Genomic DNA, 9,635 nt, shown 5'->3' on the forward strand with positions numbered 1-9,635 from the left:
ACCGATCTAAAATGATCCGGTCGAACGCATTTTTACGCCGCCGAGCGTGGCTTTCAAAAGACCGCTGCATGTCCACAGATTGGCTTGGCGTGCAGGTGGCCCATGATCGCAGATCGGTAGGTGGCCCAAATCCAGAGACCGGCCTGTGGCCCAGGTCCACATGCACATATTGAAGAAACTGCCTGAGAAAGTAGGACCTTGAATATGTAAAGAAACCGAGTTTCTAAAGGAGATACACTCATGTGTTTGGGGTGAAAATGTGGAACCACATAAATATGAGGAAAGTTGGACAAGAATAGTTGAATCTCCTGGGTTATCTGAGAATGAATGGCTTAAGGAAAAATATGGCATTAGGCAGATGTGGATTCCGGCATACTTTCGCGACCTATTTTTAGGAGGTTTGATGAGAACTACCTTAAGGTCTGAATCAGAAAATCACTTTTTTAGCAACTTCACCAATCCTAATCTAATCCTAGTTGAGTTTTGGATGCGATTTGAGAGTGTAATGGATGCACAACGATGGACCCAATCGAAACACATTGCACAATAAAAAAACTCTTCTCCCTCCTTATCAACTCCTCTTGCTCTTAAAAAAACACGCATCAAATACTTACACGCCCAAAATCTTTTACGAGTTTCAAGATGAATTAAAAGCTGCATGCTTTTTGTGTAGGATTGGGGATAAACAAAAAGATGATAACCATGCAATTGACTACATAGACATCATAGATCAAGAAAGAAACAAAACATATCTGGTTGGTTTCAAAATGGATGAAGTGAAACTGGTATGCCCTTGCAAGAAGTTTAAAAGACACGGAATACTCTGTCGACATATTCTGTATGTCCTTAAAGATCGGGGATTTAAGAAAGTTCCAAGTGAATATCTGCTTAGTAGGTGGAGCAAACTAGCAACCTGCCAGCCAATCTTCAATTCTGATGGGCAGTTGCTTGCTAATTGCATGGCAGTGGATGTACATAAAAACGAAATCAGTGGATGAGTTGCTTGGGATTTTGCGTGAGTTCAAGGAAAGGGTAACAAATGTCCCTGATGAAAGTGGCAATAGTGGTATGGCAAAGGAAAAGGACAAGAATGCTGAAATTGGGATGCTTTTAGGATCAAGCATCCCTAGTGAGATTAAGGTTTTGCCTCCAAGGCAGTGCAAAAACAAAGGCTCCGGAAAAAGGATGATCTCACAAAGAGAATGAGTTGCGGAAGTGAACAAGAAACCGCTAAGAAAATACAGGGCTTATGGGGAGATGGCAAACCATGATAGTAGAAATTGTGACCAAAGGATCACTGACAATTAGTCGAGTAAGTGATGTCTCTTATTAGCATAAGTTTTCTATTTCTACCCTTTTTGTTTCCCTCTAATTTTTATCTTGCTGACATTTGCTTTCTTATTTGTAAGATTGAAGTCTTTGGCGAGTAATTGGACTTGTGCAGCGGAATATTTCGAGCATCATTTGAGAAGACAACACATGTTTTTTGGATTATTTTTCTTCATATATAATTGTTTCGTAATAAATGTAACGGGAGTCTTCCGGATTTTTGAAATTGTGATTCTGGATTTAACAATGGATATCATGTGTTTCCCTGAGCAAATTATATCATACACGTACAAGGGCGTGTCATTTTTATTTGTCAGGCACGACACGGCACGAAGCCCGCCTTCATGGGCTTGGGCCTGTGCCGTGCCTTTTCCTTCTCTAAATTTGTCAACTTCACAGCACGGTGGGCCGACACGACCCTGGCACATATTGTATGTGGCACATATTGAAGAAGGAATGAAATTAGCTTGGAAAGATAAGCACAACCCACTTCTATATCTAAATAACGCAAGTTAATTGTGTTTTGGCAAATTTCATGCATGTAGAAGGCTATTCCATACACATATAACGCCTTCTCATACATGTAAATAATCAAGTTATATAATTTTGGCCCACATTACTACGTTTATCAAGTCATTAAAAAAGGTCATAATCAAGTTAACTTGGACTTCATTTAGTCACGTTACTTTGGGCTGTAATTCTCATTTCGAGTCATGAAAATAGCCCAAAACTTAATGTGAGTGATTATTGTGGACTTTTTCAATTTAGGCCCTTCCTATCAGCAGTTCAGGCCATAATCAAGTGACATAATTGTGCCCCCACGTTACAATTACCAAGTCATATTTAGGAGGTTGAAATGCTTACATTAGCATGTAAATTGCATGCACGTAGAAGGGTATTTCATACACATATAACGCTTTCTCATACACGTAGAAGGGTGTTTCATACACGCAAAAGTTACTTACAGTACCTACACATATAACCTATAAATTTACTCCACCTACGAACTAATGCCTCAAATCAAGGAATCAACCAAAGATTTTAGTGGTTAGAATGTTGGATTAGGTTCTCTGCCACTCCGTTTGCTAACCACACAAGTGTTTAGAAAACAACACCTAGTTATAATCCTACAAAAAAAAAGGTAGGGAAATATTGTTACGTTTAAATCACTTGACATCAATATTGAAAGTCTTGCAGTTAAAAGATGGGGAAATAATAGAAACAAAATTAGATAAATCATTCGAAAGTTCTTGATATTACCGTTCTCACGTTTTCCTCCCATCTGATAAGATCTACAATCAAACTCTCACCATATTCATCCAAATTCTGCATATATATTTGACAACAATATTGAAAGTGTTGCAATAAAATATGCCAAATAATGTTTGACTAATATAACTTGGTTTAGACATCATTACCTCGTAACAAGTCTTATCGGACCATAATGATTGACAACTCAAGTTTTCTAGCCACTTCAGCAAATAGACTCCGCAAGAATACCTTATAAAATAATGAAATTTGTTAAACGCTTTAAAATGGTGTGTATCCATCGAAAATATTAAAACGAGTAGAGTATAATTTAAACATGTGAGGTACCCATCCTTTTGTTGAGGCACATCCACAATCACCCACTGAAACTTTTTTATCTGCAATAGCCTTTGGTATCCTGGACGGTCTCTTGCAATAATCCCCAAAGTAAGAAATAACTACAAAAACAAAAACCAAAAAAAGAAAAACACAATAATATAAAAGCGAAGGAAAACCAAGACAAAGTTGAGGTAACAAACCCCTAAAGCATACAAATATAATCATACCGTTTCAACTAAAAATTTACGTCTTCCGTCAGGACGCCTAGGAATGCTTGAGTCAAGTATAAAGTTGGTCTTTTTAACAAAGTCAGACACGCAAGTAAACCAATGTTGACGGTCGACATAGTAAGGAAAGAAATCCTGCAAATACGCACATAGGGAAATGAAAACAGATACTATACAAACAGGTTCAGGTTTGACAGGATAATTAATAAAGTTCTTTCTTGAGCAAGTACTGAAGCTTAATGTACTGACTTTGTTAGACTTTCTTGGGCAAGCCGTAATTTCCGTCGATACAATAAAATAAAAAAAGTGACAGGATAATTACCAGTTTAGCTTTGGTTAGACTTTTGGGCAAGTACTGAAGCTTAATGTACTGACTTTGAAAACTGTTTTTAGCGACAACATCCTGAAAGTTGAGAACATTTGTAAAAAATGTTGATAATTCCAAGTAGAAACATTAGCCATTACTAAGGATGAATATGAATACCTTGATTATTGTCGGAAAGTACACAAGATTTGGTCTTTCAAGTGTTAAACGAAGACCAACAAGGTCAATTACCATATCCATGAGCCATTTTACTCGAAACAAAGTCGACATTGCTTCTTGGGTTACTTGTAGCCATGGAGTGTCTACAACAATGTCACTAATAATGCACATATTGTAATTAGATGCACACAAAATAGCAAAGTGGACAAAAACAACCTAAAAAGATGCTATATGGTCAGTGATAACTTACTACTTATTTGCCTTATTTATCTTAATAAAATTCATCAAGTTTTCATCTGTATAGGGGAAGTCTGGTGGAACTTCATTTCTGGGGAGAAAAAAGAAAAAACACAGAACAATGAAATAATCATAGCACACTTTTAAAAAACCAGGAGTCATCATATACTAATGAGAAGCATTGTTGGTAAAAGATCTCTGTTTACCGAATCTCACAGCCATTCTTGTAAGCCTTTGCTTTAGACGTCACTTGATCTTTCACAGAGTTGTCTTTCCAAGTCAAAATTTCATTGCAAACCCTCACAATGTAACGCTTAACAGCAGTTCTCTGAACCATAACATAAAGTGAAATCAATAGCAGAACCTACATATTTAATACACATACAAGGCTGATTCATGAAATGACAAAGCTACTCCATGCATCTTCATGGCTACTGTCATCAGAAAATATAGAAACACCAACTAAAAATTTGACTTAAATAATGGAGACTTACGTCGTTGAGTCGCTTTAAATATACCGACACTTATTCCCATTGTACGTCTCCATATGTCGCATCATGTAGATTCTAGTATCACGCTCGACAGAGAAACTTTTATTCGGAACAAACTCTTTGGCTACTAAAAAATATGTAGCCTGCAGCTTTGGAATCAAAGAAGAAAGCTTTGCACTTAACTATTTCTTCTGTTAGACAAAAGACAATGCCAAGCAAATAATTTCGTTATGTAAGAATTAAATCAGCCATTTAACAGACTTATTGCCAAGCGGTGTAAAAACATACCACATAATGAACATTGACATTAAAATCAACACAGCTTGGATCACACGGGTGTATAACTTCATACAAGTTATAATCAACATCAAAACAATGAAGAAGTGGGTTGGGTGTAACAACAAGGAAAAAAACTTGTCAGACAATGATTAGTTGTGTAACACCCTCATATACCAAGGAGCCTTAACAAGACCTTCCCTAACATATAAGGGTGGTACTATCTCGGTTGCCCGAGGACAGTAATAATCAAACGTTGATAAAAGAACAATTAAAGTTTATTACAAGTGATTAAACAAACTAAGATAACAAAGATACAACTCAGACTACTACCAACTATGTGATCTACACTTCTGTCAAAACTCGTGAAGGACTCATCCCGCCAAGTATCCAACTATCAACCGAAACATCACCTGCTAAGACTGACTGCTCACCATAAGGGATCACGGCAGACACAACAGAAATAAAAAGAAGACAACCACATAAGGTCAGTAACTGAGGAAAGACACAACAACAACAGCCAACACACTACAGACACAACCAAGTACACATACAAGCCACAATTACTTCAACCAATCACCGTCACTGACTGTCCACTGAACCAGCCCTGCCAGTGGGGGACCGCAGCCGTACCCACCAAATCCCCGCTCCTCACACAGAGCGATAAACCAAAGTTTCCTTAATGTGCACATCCCCTCCTTTGGCGGGTTCCACAGAGGGCGAACAAAGGGCGTGAAGCCACTCCCGCAAGTGACTCCACTCAGCCAAGGACGCGCCCCAAATACCCTAGACAGCCAATCACAATCAATGTATTACGTCAAAGATAGACACAATAGCACATCACCAACCAATTATCACACTCCGACAACCATACTGATATAGCAACAACCAAACCACATCACAAGACACTCTAGACAACCAACAGTACTGAGTTGGCGAAACTACCTTTAGCCAACCGCATCAATTCCACGTTCAATCACATGACATCAACCAAGCAAGCAATACACCTATACAAACAGTACAAATCCATCACAACTACTGCAACCCTAACTAAAAACGACAACGACAAAGATGATGACGATGACATACCTACGCATAGCTATCCGGCGTCAGGACCGCTACCCGACTCAAGCAACCTATACCCAAGGCATAAGCATCCTCAAAGGTTCTAATGGAAGGAATTATGGTGAAGGGAATGAGGAACAGCAACATCTAGGTTTGGGGGAAGGAGGCGGAAATGATTTGCGATTCTATCAAAACACGATTATAAACCCCCACTATAAAGACACTTCTCGATCGAGTAACTAACTTACTCGATCGAGTGACCCCTGCTCGATCGAGTACTCAAGCTACTCGATCGAGTAGCCTCGACTAGATCGAGTACCACTCACTCAAAGCTCACCACTTCACAGGCCACGCTCGTAAGGCTTCCCAAAAACTAAGACATATCACTAAGGTCGGTCAACGTCAGTCAACGGGTCCCTAAAAGGACGGGTATTACAGTCTTCCCCCCTTAAATAGAACTTCGTCCCCGAAGTTCGACTCATCCTCCCCCGAACCACACGACACTGCGATCAAGGCTATCACCACCGTTTACCCGACATGGGTCACCATAACCGTTTAGAAATACTATCCCCCTGCGTATGACCATCAAACCCCATCATCCTCATCCACCCTAGCTCTTGACATGCCCACTATCCTCAACTAATCCCACACACGCCAATCATAAAGACGACCAACTCGAGTATCACTTACACCACTACATCACCCTATTCAAACACGCGCCAACACAACCACGAGATTATACTTTCATTCATCACTAGTCAACAATTAACACTTACAAAACACATGACCCAACGGTTTGTCACAAGCTCGCAACAACACATGTTCCTGACTTACGCCACATATGTTTCATTATACTCGATTACTACTCGATTACTCTGACCTTACCACACAATTCTGCTAATAACATTGAAGTCTCAAGTCATCATAGCGAATAACTACTGAAATAAAGTATACAACATGCTATTTCATTCAACAATTATCAATTCTGACTCAATTGCACTATAACCACCATTAAGCTATCCAAAACAATCATATAAAAATATTCAAACCATCATTCACATACCTTAAAATACCATACAAATACTGCAAAATTGTTATAATTACATCATTTTTCTTTTGTGATATTACTCTTCCCCTCTTAAAAGGAACTCCGTCCCCGAAGTTCACCATCCAACAACTTCCCGTTCCTCAACCCGATACATATCATAACATATTGACATTACTCATTGACTGCAACAACACTAATTCATACTAACATTACCTAATTTTTTTGACATACACAACCACAACTCGTATAAACGGATTATCACTTAAATTATACAACACACCGCAAGCTCTGTTATTACCAATTAGTGGCAAGGTCCCAATCACATGTTATACGATCATGCCGGGCATGCGACAATACTACAAACGTGGTATTCCACTTATCCAGTTCAACTTGATATAAACTACAAGGTAACACAAATACCACCGAAACTGACTGAATTAACCCAAAATGCATACTCTGCTCATGTCCACAATAATACTTTCTTGATATTACACCATCATGACCCATACGACACATATGTATATGAAATTATGGCAACTGTGAACAACTTTGATTTATCGTTCCGACACATATACATAGCATTGAAAATTTCATCTATACTACGACCACACACAGTTATAAAATCAATGGTGAAGCTAAAGCATGTTATTAAACACCCACAACAAGGATTAGTATAAAAGTAATCAAGAATATGACGATTCAAATAATTCTTAACTCGAAAAGTCCCTGTAACAGTGACACTCGATCGAGTTGGTCAGGCACTCGATCGACTTCAGATTAGTCCTCCAATGCCATACCTGTAGTTACTCGATCGAGTGTGGGGCACTCGATCGAATAGCCAACAGGTCAGAATTCCCCACAAGTCAAATATAAACTAAGCAATCATATAATCACGAGTCGGGACACTCTCCCAACCCCAAAATCATACACACCAAGGTCCAAAAGTACCAACCGAAAACGAAATAAAATCCACTACAGATCATGAAACATAAGAAAAGGAATGGAGTATCATCACCCCTGCTGCTGCTCGTCCATCACCGCATCGTCACTAACGCCACCTCCAGAAGTGCATGCTTCCGCCGCGTCATAACCCGCCTCACCACCTTCTCCAGTACCTTCTCCAATGCGCCAAGGGGCCAAACAACCATAATGGTACGACTGAGGCTCTCCCTAAGTAGCCATATCCACACCATAAGAGTGGAAAACCCCACTGCTGTCCCCGACTCCTCTCCACCAAATCGGCTGAGGTCCCATGGTCCCATACCCCTGAACATAAGCCATCTCATGCACGCACCTCTGGGCTATCAAAAGAAGGGGAGCCAGGGAACTGGTACTGTGGCGGCACTGGCTGCTCCGGCTGCACTGGCTGAGTCTCAGCCACCCTCTCCCTCACTCTGCGTGGCCCCCTCCCTATTCTAGGCCGGTCCTCCTCAGCTCTCACGTTCTCCCCCTTCCTCGGCTCAGGCATGACCTGTAGGATCTCCTGGTCAATGAGGTATGTCTGCACCGATGGACGCCCTTCCTCTTCCTCATCGTCAGAATCGGCAGGTATAACTGCCGGTGGTAAAGGCTCAGTCGCAGGTAGGTGCTCAGGAGCTGGTATCCGCATCCAACTCATACCCCACACTCTCCATGCCAAACTCCCATCCGCTAAGGTTCTCAACCATTTCAGGTCGAGGAAGTAGTCGCGGTCCAAGGTAGGCACCGTGGTAGTCAAAGGAGTATAGGCCAAGGAGGCCTCAAAGAATGTCAACCTCTCTGCTAGACGTGTGGCAATGGCACCACAACTCAGAAATATAGTGTCAGTCGAGGCCATCAGAGCTAGACTGGCATATACAAAGGCAGGGGCACTAAAGGTGACAGGCTGTGACCGGGTGGGGTTAAGATAAGACATCAAGAGCATCAACTCATGTGAGTTCAACTTACTCACATCCTTCCACTCGTAGAGCAGACACGTCAAAACACGAAGAAAGATCTTCAAAGTGACATGTTGAACATCATTGATCAACATGTTTCTCGAAGTAGGAGCTGATTTACAGGTAAGGCACGGTATGAGGCTACTAACCCCACACTCAGAAGGAATATCATGGAGAGCTCCCTTGGCAGGCTTAGCCAAGCCAAGGTGAGATGCAAACATATCCATGGTTCAGAAAACTCGTGTTCATAAGGCGAAATTCCACAGTTTGTTCCACCGCGTCGTATTTAAACGAACTCATGAACTCAAGGGTAAAAAAGGCATAAGAATGTTTCCTGAGACGGTATAGTCCTAACATCCCTAATTTCTCAAAGATGTGCCTGACATCGGTCTCAATCCCTAAGTCAGTCAAGAGGACGGTGTCTATACACCGGGTTGGTCTCATCTTCCGTTTTTGCAAAGCGACAAAATTACCCCTTTGTACGAAATCCACAAAGAATACAGACGGGTATTTGGGTACTGCCGGGACTACCGGTCCACTCCCCTCTCCTACCTCGGGTTCAGAAGCCCTTCCCCTTTTGCTCTGTCGGGTCCCCACGGTTGGTCTCGGCATCTGCTTTCAACACATAACTTAAATGCACAAACTACATATACTTGAAAACACGTAAAACAATCATGTTTGTTCACGTAGAAGAGCTACTATGTACACACTTTCACCAACATACTAGAAATAATTAGCATAAACTCTCAATTTTACTCTCAGACGGTCTAACAGCTGTAAAAATTTTGACATGTAGAGCACCAATTATCATTATCACTACTACTTTTGAAAATCATAACTTCTAAATAGTTCAATATATTAACAAATTTCACAGTAATATAAGACGAATTTCAATTTGGGGCACATTTAAGACGGAGTTTTAAGGCAAATTTTTGAGTGAAAATCACAAAAATCAACTCCAAACATGATATGCAT

Source organism: Silene latifolia, chromosome Y (genome assembly GCF_048544455.1).
Source record: "Silene latifolia isolate original U9 population chromosome Y, ASM4854445v1, whole genome shotgun sequence".
Classification (NCBI taxonomy): Eukaryota; Viridiplantae; Streptophyta; class Magnoliopsida; order Caryophyllales; family Caryophyllaceae; genus Silene; species Silene latifolia.